General features: G+C 37.3%; 1 protein-coding gene across 5 annotated transcripts in view; it reads left to right on the top strand.

Annotated features, from left to right (window-relative positions):
* Window positions 1-12,621, top strand: part of LOC149529270 (pentatricopeptide repeat-containing protein At5g67570, chloroplastic-like) — a 280,374-nt gene that overhangs the window by 229,168 nt on the left and 38,585 nt on the right. The window contains exons 9-10 of one of the 5 annotated variants that reach the window (XR_016358611.1): window positions 11,662-11,733; window positions 11,853-12,402. The exons of the other annotated variants lie outside the window; for them this stretch is intronic. The gene's annotated coding sequence lies outside the window, so the exon portion shown is untranslated. Of the gene's footprint in view, window positions 1-11,661; window positions 11,734-11,852; window positions 12,403-12,621 lie in introns of those variants that run through there. 5 annotated transcript variants of the gene reach the window in all.

The raw sequence follows: 12,621 nt of genomic DNA, 5'->3' as shown, positions 1-12,621 counted from the left end.
GTGGGCCCTCTACGGACTTGCCTTGTGTCTTATAAAAGTGCACGACTTAAAGACAATTTATGCTTTTAATGAGAGATAATTAAACATTAAAATGTTTCTTGAAAGCATCAATGTGGGACTAAACAAAATGTTTATTCAAGACTATAGGCTTATCCATGTAGGGAACCATGATTCTGCCTCCTCCTGTGCTATGCTTACTGGCAGAAAGGGTATCTCTTGTAAATATGCACAAGGTTTGGAATAGATCCGCTTGGGCATTCCCCTCCCTTGTTTCTGACAAAGCTGCTCGGGGAGGTGTGAGGCTACGGGGACCTCCAAAAACATGGAGTACTTTAATGCAAAGCAGATCCTCCTGAAGAAATCTGCTCCCTCATTGTTGGTCTGGATTCTTCTTCATGCTTACCATGGCGCCTTTTCATCCTACAAATATTCTCTGGCTTATATAGCTTCTCAACGCATCCTTCTTTTCTCTCCTATGGAACTATGCCCCTTTTCTCCCTCTATCGTGCACTTCCTTATGTGCCTCGCATCTTCATTCTTATGAGAGCTTCTAACTGGTTTTTTTTTAAAAGATCAAGTCTCCTTGCAACTCTATACTAGATTTGTCCCCCTGCTCATGCGGCTAGTGAGGAAATAGGACCAGAAGAAAACACATTCCAAGCTAGGGACAACCAATCAGCAACGCCAAACACATGGTGACTCTTCCTAACAACGTCTCCCTTCAAAATCGCTGATTTCCATTTGAACTTCATGGGATGTGCTCCTCGAATGTGGATGCATCTGTGTCTTTGTAATATAAAAATACTCTAGCCACCAAAGTGACACAAGTATATTGAAACTGAAGATGGTCTTGGTAACATAATTTACGGTGCTTGTAACAATCCACAACATTCTCAATAGCATGCCGCCTCCCTTCCATTTTTGCCGCAGCTTTCCATATTCCTGTTGGGTCAAGAAACCTTTCATGTACATTTCATTCACCCCTTCCAATGGCTACTTATACCTTTGTTGTCTCAAGCAGGATATTAAGATTGTTTGGAAGTCACTACAAAGGATAGCAACACTAAAGTTATGGAATTCCATATTACAAATCCCATTTTGAATTTAATATCATTCTTACTTAAGAGTGAAACATGGATATGATTTGGAATTCATGAGAGTCCCTTAACAATTTAAGTCTTTATTGTGGAAGACCTCTCGACATATTTTCACGTGCAAAGTTCAAACTTCCTTTACAACTGCTCGTTTAGATTATATGGACAGGGAGTAGCAATGGGGAAGGCAATGCGGAGGAGTGTGTTTGGATTGGAGATTGTAACAACAAAATTGATTAATTGCAAAGAAACATCCAAGGTGATTAGTTTTTCACTGGAGATTTTAACTATCTCTTCAGTTCTTGGCATTGTTGCATATGAATTTTATATCATTCCTCCCTCTCTCCTACTAGCTGCCACAACTGTGATTCATTGATGCAACATTTACTTATATTCTTCTTTTTATATCCCAATGTGTGAACAGTCCCTTATTTTCAATGAATTGACAATGCTATATGTATATTGCAAGATTTTCAATGACTTAAAATATTATAACATTACTCTTTTAAAACATCCTCTACTCCCCGATCAATACCTCCATAATCAGATGCAATTAGTCGGGTCCCAAAGTAGGTCCAACTAAAGAAAAATTCGAACTAAAACCCTTAGTCTCTCAACCTGGCTTACTGATCATCTGGGACTGATTAGGATCAAATTCGAGCATTGAAATTATCCTTAAAACTCATTTCACATCTTATCTACAAACTGTCAATTTTGCATTAGGAGGTCCTTTAACTGGCTTTAAAAACTGACAAAAACGCCTGATCGGGCTCTGAGATTTGATATGTTGATTCTCTGTTCCTCACTCTTGTACTCTGTCGAATCTCGTCTCATGACGAATTCTTAGTCAAAAGATATTAACTGTCAAAGTTGCCTTCTTAGAATTACCTACAAGAAAACATGTCAGGAAACCATAAAACACATTCGGATTTGGCCTTGAAAACAAGGCAAACTGACACTTGAGGAAACGAAAATTGGGGCGTTGGTTCACTGTCACGAGGAGAGTATAAATTTGGGATTTGGGCTTATGACGAATAACTGGGCGCATTTGGTGAGCGGTCAAAGTGGGCTACTCAGAATTTGTAGACTGGAAACATTGGCAAAAAAATAGTTTTTGCAAATGGAATGGACCTGAGAAAGTGTGCAGACGGATTCATCAAGACTTGCAAATTGACACACTTAAAGAATTTTCAAAGTAGAATACAATGGTACAATCCATTCGATCTCACCTATCGCGGATTTGGAATTATGACATCCCGAATAGGAGCACTAACCAATCTGCAATTATTGACACCAGTAAAACTTTACAAATTGCTTTTGGAATCGCGTTTGAAAACTGATCAAACGGATTCATCATAAGCTCAAAATTGAAACATAGCAAGTCTCTGACCTCTAGAATGCAATGTAAAAGGAATTTTCTCATTTTGGTGAATTGGATCAAAATTATAACAAGTCGAACAGGGCCTTCCAGAATTCAGAACAATTTGCATCAGCACAACAACAATAAACAACCAACTTTGAGGGATTCAAAACCTAGTCAAAACATATCGAATCGATTTGAAATCTGAAACATAGGCTCTCTGGTATGGATACTAAATACTCCCAAAGCGGCGAGTCATGGAACATTATTGGGTGTGAGATATTCAATTGCAAACAAAATGCCTCCTGTCACTATTTGACACAGGCAAAAATGCAAATTTAAACATTGCTCAAAACGGAACTTCACAAAATGACTCGGAATGGAAATTTATCTTCATGGGATGAGTGGATATACTGAATGTAAGGTGTTAGAAACATTAAACACCTCTTAGGCCTCAAACAAATAGCCAGGTAAACATGCATTAAAAAGCACTTATAGGGCTTGATTTTTTGAATGGTACTCAAAATCAGGGCTTCAATTTTGAGTACCAACACCTAGTAATGGTTTTTATTTTCTGGTCCTCTTCCTCTTTTAATATCATTCATGATATTAAATATTTTTTACAATAATCACCGTCAAAGTTGCTATGTATTTACCAATTTCCTTAAGTGGTTTTTCTTATGTTGAGTTTGATTAATAGCTATAATGTGTATCTTTATTTTAATTCATTTATTCATTTTTATCATTATAATCATTATTAATAAATTAGATTATATTACAATGTAATTTAGTTCATAAATTATATTATATTATCTTGTATTATTATTATTTTATTATATTGCTAGAGCACGTTCAGGCACTTGTAGATGCACACATGCACACATAGACACAAGCCCTAGTGATGTTGTTCATGAGCCCATCTTACATGCAAGGGCTATGGCTCAACAATCCTCTAGGACCTACCTTAGACACCTTTCTAGAAGCCAGACAGGATACACAGAGGTTCAGGCCGAGTCTGCAGTTGAGCTTGAGGATGATGATGAGGCTTGAGCTGGAGCCTTGTTTTTTCATTTTGTTTACAAATACTGATAGACATATGTTTCATGGATCTTCATTTTAGATGTCTTATGGATCTTTATCTTACATACATTCTATGATTTGACTCATTATGATCCTATGATTTCTATTTACTTTAGCTACAATTTACATTTTACGTGTAACGTATGTGATGGATTTATCATTTATGATCCATGTTTATGTATGTCAGCTTCTATTTGATGATGTTATAGTGTGTTAAAGTTATATTCAATAAGGGTGCATGAAATAAGTTTTAAATTTTTAATATCTCTAAATTTTAAGGGTTTTTTAAATTTTCCGATTCATGACCAATTTGATTCTGATTCATGGCTAATTCGCGATTCGATTCGCCCTTGTAGATTTTGATCCGATTCCGATTCTCATTACTTTGGTTTGGACTATATACATGAAATTTGTCATACATAAATGTACCCCTTAATTGACACAAGACGATCCTGTCACATTTTTGTTGGATGAATGGACTACCTTTTTGTGTTGAAAGAGATTTCAATTAGTTATGATCTTCTAATTGCCCACTATTACCATTATATCACATCCCCTTGGAGAAAGGCTATACAAAATTAAATGGTTTTTTGGACATGCTTTTCTTCATTCTTCTAGTTTATTGAATTGAATGTACAAAATTCTCAAAAAGTAGTTTTAAGGATCAAACTTTTATGGGCATTGTTTTCAGAATCATTAATTGTGAGGACATAGGCAAGTCCAATTTTTCAAATTTTACCCATGCTGGCATAAGCCAAAATTTCTTTTAAAAGGCCTCCTTTTGATCATGGCTATATAATTTCTTACGGCTTATGTTAATAATATATAAACAATTAATGGCCATTCCAAGGCTCATACTTATCATCCCTAAGTCAATCAAAGTTTCAAATTCCACATCAATAGTTATTTGTTTTACTGGTATTGGCATGGTGTGAAGGTTTAATTGTGCTTGTCATCAAGGTTCGCGTCTTGTTGGGGTGTTTTTTATGAATGTTAAGTGCGGATAAGGTCTCCCATTTGTGACCTCATTGGTTCATATCTTTGGATCAAAAACTTTTACCCCTTCAAAAAAAGTTAGTTATTTCAAAATCCATAATCATATTGGAGGTACTCTTCTCATTTTTAGCAGTCGTAGGGGCCCATGTTTCTTAGTATAATTATATGAGAGTATACTGGTCTCCATTCAGTGTTGATGATAAAAATCTCAAGATACTACCAAAATACTACACAACTTACCCATTTACTTTAATATAAAATTTTCCCCATTTTATATTTTCTTGTCTTGTGCCACATTTTTAATGAGGCCCCACATAATTCATAACAATAATTACATAATCTCCCACTGAATTGATAATTATTATGCAATCAAATGTTTTCATACTATAGTTGTAGATGGTTCATTCTATAGTTGTTTGTAGTCACACACTTTTTCATTCTATAGTTCTATTGCAAACTTTCAGTTTTTCCTTTGTTCCTTATAATTGTTGGTATTCATTGAGTCTCTGTCCAAGTTTGCATATCAAAGTAGTCTTTAGGTGATGTACTTCTCATCAACTCCCAAGGCTCTCACTTTGTATCTTTTCCAGGCATCCTTTACTTTGTCTCTACCTTATCCCTCCATGTGGGTTTCTTGTTGTCTTAATGCATTCGGGTTTTAGGTGGTTTAGGTTGGGTTGGGATGTGCTTCAAGTGTCTTCCCAATGAGAATTAAGTTCTCCAATGTTTCTGAACAGCCATCTTGTACTAGCATTCCATTTCCTGTGGATTCTAAATGATCAAGTTGGTTTTCCCCCTTGGCGAAGTTCATCAAGTATATACTCGATGAACAAAGCCACGATGGTGTTAACAAGCGGTACACTTGGTTGTGTTATTATGGAAAGGCCTACAAAAGTGTAAGTCGAGGCCAGGAAGGTTTTGAATCAAGTTGCAAAGGTAAAAATCTACTTTTATGAAGGTTTGGTCTGCAGGTTTTCAGCTGCTCACTAATGGAAATGAAGGTATTCTATTCTATTTCCAAAGCTAACTTGGCTGGTGCCCAATCCTAAAGTCTTTGTGCATAAGTAGGGCAAGCATGATACTAAAAGGAATTATTTTGAGCTTGTAATGAAAGATCCACACTCGAATTCTTGCCTCGTAGCCATCAAATCGAGATTAAAGGGAAGATGTCGTGAACTTTTCCTCTCTCCAAAAAATGCTTCTTTCAGAGGGGTTCTTTGTCCCCAAGAAATGTAAAAGGCCACTTCTCTGAAGGCTTGGAAAATAGAAAGCCAAATGACTTTAATGTACGAATCTTATTCGAAAAATGCCCAATAGATGCTTCTGGTAAAGTCAGCTATAAAGGTGCAACCCAAACATAAAGCAAATGAAGTGGTAAGTGCTTAATGCGGAGAATGAAAGAATGAAGTGCCCGAGGTATTAAAAGGATCATTCCCCGCACTATGATTCCGAATCAAAGGAAAACTAGGCTTACGGAAAAGTTGATCTACGCTCTCTCCCCTGCACATAGTAAGTTATTGAATAAATCTTCATTCCGGATTTTGAAGGAAACAAGGCGTTTTCTGCTAAACTAAAATCCTTGTTTCGGTAAGTGGCTTTTAATGATGACTTTACTTTAGGTAAACTAATATGGCTTTTGGGATTATGAGTTTTTATGTGCATAGAAACAGAAAGTTCTAAATAGCCGTTGATCATGAAATTTATTGCAAATTTTGCCGTTATGATCGTTGGCTGAACTTAATTTCGTTCATATGGCGCCAACGTTCAGATTTCTGCATCTATTTCATCAAAATTAGCTCTAATTTGTTTCCTTGCTATTTCAAACGGCTATTTATCGAGAATCGCATCCTTTGCAATTAGAGTTGCAGGTTATGATAAGCTTATAGGCCTGGAGAGTGAGTCAAAAGATTTAATAGATACATCATTCAAGTTTTATGATTTAGGTGATCTTTATAGAAGACTTAACTCTCAGCCTATCCACCTAATTACTCAGAAGTTGAAAGAAAGGGGATTGATGGAAGTTGCTGGTTTTCCCATGGATGTATAAGCTCTAGAGCTAGTAAGGGAGTGCATAGAGAGATATGATCCAGAGACAGAGAAAATTCTGCTTCCTGACCAATCTATCCTCTCGATTAACAAGGCTTTAATACAAGTCTACATTCGGCATGCCCGTAAAGGAGGAATATTGTGACATCGACTTCGGCTTCTCCACATCCATGTTCAACAAGAAGAAGACCTTGAGAAGGGAGGATATGCAAAGGAACTAGTTCCAAACGCCACACTCAAAGAAGAGCAAGATACTGAAGACCCTATTCGGAACCAATTTAAAAAGGGAGATTGTAGACATCCTATCTTTGCTGCTTAGATTAAAACAGAAAAGAGGAAATTCTGGAATTTATTGAGCACCACTTCTTCTTGGTGCAAGCCATTTATGCCAAAGGTCTGCAAATCGACTAGGCCGAAATCATATGTGACGAGCTTGCCTAATGGTTAAATTCAGCTAGAGGATTCAAGAAGTTTTTCATGTCTTCATACTTAATCTATGCCTTGGCTACGCATCACCTATGGCCGAGTCTTCCCAGAGCTGAAGACTACAATGAAAATACAAAGGTGTATGAGTTCTACCCTCACCTTCATATGCAGAGGAGCTATGAGGAGTATGTAACAATCACCAACGCTTTCACAATGCGATTGTGTCAGGAATTTCAAGGCTGCCCTGAGAGAAGATTTTCACTAGAAGCAATTTCAGCTATAAGCCAGTTTGGATGCTCTTTCATCTAATTTCTGAGCTTCTCCTACCTACGGATAGGTGCTTTTGACGAATTTCCCAAAAGACTTCCTAAGTAATCAGAAATCAAGGTTGTTCTTGTCGAATTGTGTCAGCAAATTCTTGAAATGAACACCTTTTGTTCAAATGTAAGAAGATAGTCAAGATTTCCTTCCCCATAGTGGTTGGACCCTATTCCTGTACCTCTAGATATGATGCTCAGAATCTAGTCAAGAGCTTTGAAAGTAAAATCAAATTGATTGGTTATGAGGTACTCAGGCCTCAATATGACCCAGTGAACTTCATGAGGGATCATTTGAAGTTGGGATATGCCTACAGACACGTTATTAAAGATTTTTGGGCTGGATGTCTTAATGTGTATCAAACCCGAGAGAAGTTTTGGTCCCAGTTTTGACAATGGATGAAGTTAAATTATATGACTCTATTGATGTTTCTGATCTTCTAGATGATGGCTCCTATATGCATCCCTCATCCTACGAGCAGATTAAAGGCACTCCCATTATGTCTACTGCGCCTTCGGGTCTTGTCATCAATACTATAGAGGTTTTGATGCACAAAATCATCAAGAGGACGAACAAGTGGGTAGAGTGGAGTTGAGCAAGAAAGAAGAGAACAGGAAGCACTGGATCCATTGCTAGGGTGACTTTTGGAGCTGCTCAATCAACTGCAGCGACCTCCACCACTACTGCCACTTCAAAATCTGCGGGCCCAACTCAGTCGATAGGCCAAGTAGGAGACCAACCCTCGAAGAAAAATCTTCCAATTAGCCCCACTTATGGAGGTGGATCTCTTTTGGATACGGGAAGAGTTGGGGAGAAGGAAGGGGACAAGGGGAAAGAAAAAGAGCAAGAACAAGAAAATTCAATAGCTAAGCTTGCCTCCCCTGTCCAAGTCATCAATTTGGATGGTGACACCAACCCCATGGATGGCCAAGAACAGGATACATCACAGCAAGGGGATACTTTGGCCCTCTCAATAACCAATGTCGCTGCCTTTCCCGCTGTTTCTCAGAGCATGCAAACTCCACTAGTCCCAAGGAAGCTCTTTGATCCTATTGCCCTGCAATCAGCACCCAATGTCCTTTCAACTAACTCATGGTTGGAGGAAACCATTGATCGAAAGAAGCAGAGATATGAAGAAGCCACCCCATTAAAGGACATAGGCAACTTCTTCTTAGCCACCATCGAAGAAGACAAAGAAGCAAAAGTCCGTAGCAGCTTTGGCTATTGATCCTTCTATTGGCCACATGTTGATGGAGATAGAAGAGCCTCAAAAGGAGGGCATCTTCCATGAGCTCACTGAAAACAACTTCCAGATCAGAATGGTGGACCTTGGTATCCTTGTTCATGATTCCATGGTAAATATATGGAAGTCTACTAATGAAAAGATTGAGGATGGGCTAGAAGAGTTGAGAGTGGAGAAAGAGGTGCTCAAGGCCTCAAACAAAGAGTTAATGGACTACATTAGATCTGCACTTTGAAGCACTTCAGCTAGTGCATTTGACCCAAATGTAGAAGAGAATAAGAACTTGCTTATGAAGCTACAACAAGAAAGACAATTTAGACAAATTAGCTAAGCATGGGTTGATCAGATGAAGGCACAAGTTCCCCCACTCATTGAGAATTTGGGAAGTCTACTGTTATATGCTCACAAGTTAAGGGAGGCAGCTTCGAGCCATCAAATTACCATGCAAAATGCAATAGATAGACTAACACAGCAATTGGCACTATTGCAAGAAGTGGTCGATATGAAGACCAATGTTGCCATCTCCCATGGGATCCTTAAAATAGGTAAAGAGCCATTGTTTCATTGGAAACAATCTTCGGAATTTATAGTGGAAAGCTCTGCAAGACTTGCAAATGAGCTTAAGGATGTGCATGACCTAGTGCAAAAGGTCATAGAGAAGCTCTTTGAATACTTGAAAGTGCTGCACACAAAGTCCTATGTGTCCTATGTTCCTAGCATTTGTTGATGAAGCTATTGATCCACTCAATTTCTAGATGTCAAAAATCCAGGAGCTTTTATCCGCTGATTCAATCTTAAGGTGTGCATCGGAGAAGTTCCAATCAAATGTCGACAGAGTGGATGAGTAGACAGAGATGCGTGGCTACTGTATGATTCAAGCTAACAATATCATCATCCCAGGTGTTGAGAAGCTAGACAAAGTAACAGATGCAATGAAGGCTTATAGAGCTAAGGCAGTTACTCCTAGGAAGGCATGAGGCTCTGACATTCTTCTGGGCATATGTCATTCCCTCTCTTCTCTCTCTTTTTGTAGCCATTTATGGCATTCTCTCAGTAAGCTTGTTCTCTGTAACGGACAATAATTCAATCATGTCCTATTTTTAGTTTATTATGTTCAGAGATGGTTTGCACTGCAATCATCAAATGTAATTGGCCATTTTGAAGAAGCCTATATATGTAACTTTTTGAGAAGTTAATTAGATCGGCAAAGTTATTTGTAGGCGAACCCCTGTAGCTAGGACTACTATGTGTGACTCTAAGTCTACTTTTAATTTTGTTGTTCATTTAGTTACTGTATAATATGTGGAATAACTGTGTTGTTGAAAATTGAATGATTGCAAGTAAACTTGGTATTATCTCCTTCATTCAGTGGATTGTAAGCTTTACTCTCTTCAACATAAGCATTATTTTGTTCTTTGTGTTATATACTGTAGTTTATATGTGTAGTTTAGTTCATTATATGAGAGGACCGGAATTAGATTAATGAAGTAGTTGAAACGGGGACAATCCGGGTATTGTCAAATATCAGTTAACTCAGCAATCCAGGAATTGCTCATTTTGTCGTTTCTTCTACTCTCTTGTTGTTGTAGCTAGTCTTGCATGTTGCCATCTTTGCATTCTAGTTAGGATAGATTGCATTTCATGAGTTAGTCACTATTTCTGAAACTATCTAGGTTGTTTGAAGTGTTGAACAATCAGGTTATTGACCTCTTCTACTCTTTGGTTAAGAGCATACCCCCAAAAACTTAAAAAACAAAATTCATTGCAAATCTTGCACCTAAAGGGAGTTGTACCTTTCAATTCAAGGGTCTTTGATAGATTACTACATTGACCCATTCTGTTGTTAACTACTTTGCTTTCCACTAGCCATTGGGCATTTAAGAGTCAAGGTATAAACCAAAGAATTAAGGGAGACAAACTGTTAACCAACAAGTTGCATGCTTTTCCTCTTCAACTATATGCTATTCTCTATGATTGTATATGGCAGCACAATTGGCCAATGATGAAAATGGTTCCAACTCTATATAATGTCCTAATTATAGGGTTTTTCTTGCTTAGAAAGGGGAGTGTCTTTATGTGCTAATGATAAAGTTAAAATTCTCTAGTGATAATGTACTTCTAAGATGTAAATGTAAATCTATTTTGGCTAGTCATTTTGAGGAGAATATGCTTTCTTATCTGTAATACAAATTATGTGTGATACGTTTCTAATGACTCAATTTTTGTCAAGTGTTTATGATTATACTAATTGGATTATACTTAATGTGTGATGATATGTTCATATTGCTAATGAAGATATTGATATTACATTATGTGGTAGACATGTTTATGTTTATGATGCATCTGTGTTATGCTTGGTGTTTATTTTGCATGTTATGCTGATATCAAGTTGACTTAGAAGATTAGGTAGATTTACTCATGGTGTTATTTAGACGTTTGCTATGCTCTTGTTTTAAAAATGAAATCACTCTTGAATGACTAATTTTTAAGTGTTGATGTACTGGTGAATATGTATTGGGGGTGTTGATTTTGTGTTTTTTTAATTTGATACCAAAGGCTCAGGATCGGTAATGAGATTGTTATTTCAGTCTTGTTGCTTGGATGTCAATGTTTTTTGACTATTGATCTCTTTTATGAAATAATTCAGCTTAATTATGTTATGATTGCTTGGGGCCTAATTGTGTACTTGAGGTCAAATGAGGGCCTAGATTCTCTTTCTTATTATTTTATTGTTGGAATCTGTTTAAATGCCGATTTGATAACACGTGCGGTTTGCTTGATATAATATGCTATTTGGTGGAGTTTATTGCATTATGGAGCCTTATTTTAAATTTGATGGAATGGATCCAAAGGAGGGCATGTGCATGAGTTGTATTTGGACTATTTTTACGTTTTGGAAACTAGAAGATTTCCTATGAGATTCTCATTATGATGAGTATATGGTATTTATTTTGATGTTCTCTTCCTTATGATGGTCTTTGTGGATCCCATTGATGACCTTGAGATTCTACGCTCTAAACTTGGCTTTGTGGGTTCTTGGACTTGATGAACCTTGAGGATTTTATTTGTTGTTATTTGGATTTCAATTTGGAGCATAGGGGAGGATTTTCTAGGAGCATGGCTGGGAGAGGCTTGGAATGGGGGTCAAGGCCCAAAATGGTCAATCCAAGGTAACCCATTATAGAGCATTATTCATGTGAAAGCATAATTAAAATTAAAGTAGGATGGGTCACACATTAATCAAGATATTTAAGTTTCTTCACCCATTGTCATGAGTGATCTTGTGCAGACCATAGATGGGTTGTAGAAGGCCCAATGGCCTATGTGGCGCTAATCGGCAAATTGGGAATCCTTGACCTCACAAAAGATTGTCAATTCCACATGGATCCCACTTGGGGGCTAGTGTCCAAGGAGACTTCCAGGACAACTCAGAAGTGGAGCTATGTGATTACACTTTGGCTTGTGTCTTTGGATTCCCTCAATCAGCCTTATGGTTCACTTTGGATATAGTTTGTTGTCTTGTGGTATCTCATGTGTATCTTTGTGATATGTCATGTATTCTTTGGGTATATGTTATGCCATGTTTTGTTTTCTTGTGCTTTCTTGTGATGTGATTTGTTGTGTTTTATTGTGTGGTGTGGGGCCTGCTATTATCTCCCAGCTTGGGGGAGTGGGTCTCAGGGTTCCACATGGTGAGTGGAAAATATATTTCCATCAAGCTTCGTTGTTGGTTCGTGGCTTTTAGATGGACTTTGCAGCTTCATACCAACTCTTCAATGATGATCATTATTATAATTTGCGTCATATAATATAAGATGGATTTTGGGATTGAAAACATATACTCTTCTAAATAATTGTGAACATTTTATACATATGTATTGACAATCATTGAGATGTAGTATTTAGAATTTGAATAGCTGCTTGATTAGATATTTGATTATCATCATTATGTAATAGATTTGTCGCATATGGAATTATGTCTAATAAATGGATGTAGTATTATTAGTCTAGTGTTTCCTCTTATTGTTTAAATTGATTATTTTCTTATGCATTGCTGA

This window comes from Cupressus sempervirens, chromosome 11, assembly GCF_028749045.1.
Source record: "Cupressus sempervirens isolate cs-2001-9-10 chromosome 11, ASM2874904v1, whole genome shotgun sequence".
In the NCBI taxonomy this organism is placed as follows: Eukaryota; Viridiplantae; Streptophyta; class Pinopsida; order Cupressales; family Cupressaceae; genus Cupressus; species Cupressus sempervirens.
The sequence above is the reverse complement of the archived record's forward strand: the minus strand, read 5'-3'. Positions and strand labels throughout refer to the sequence as shown.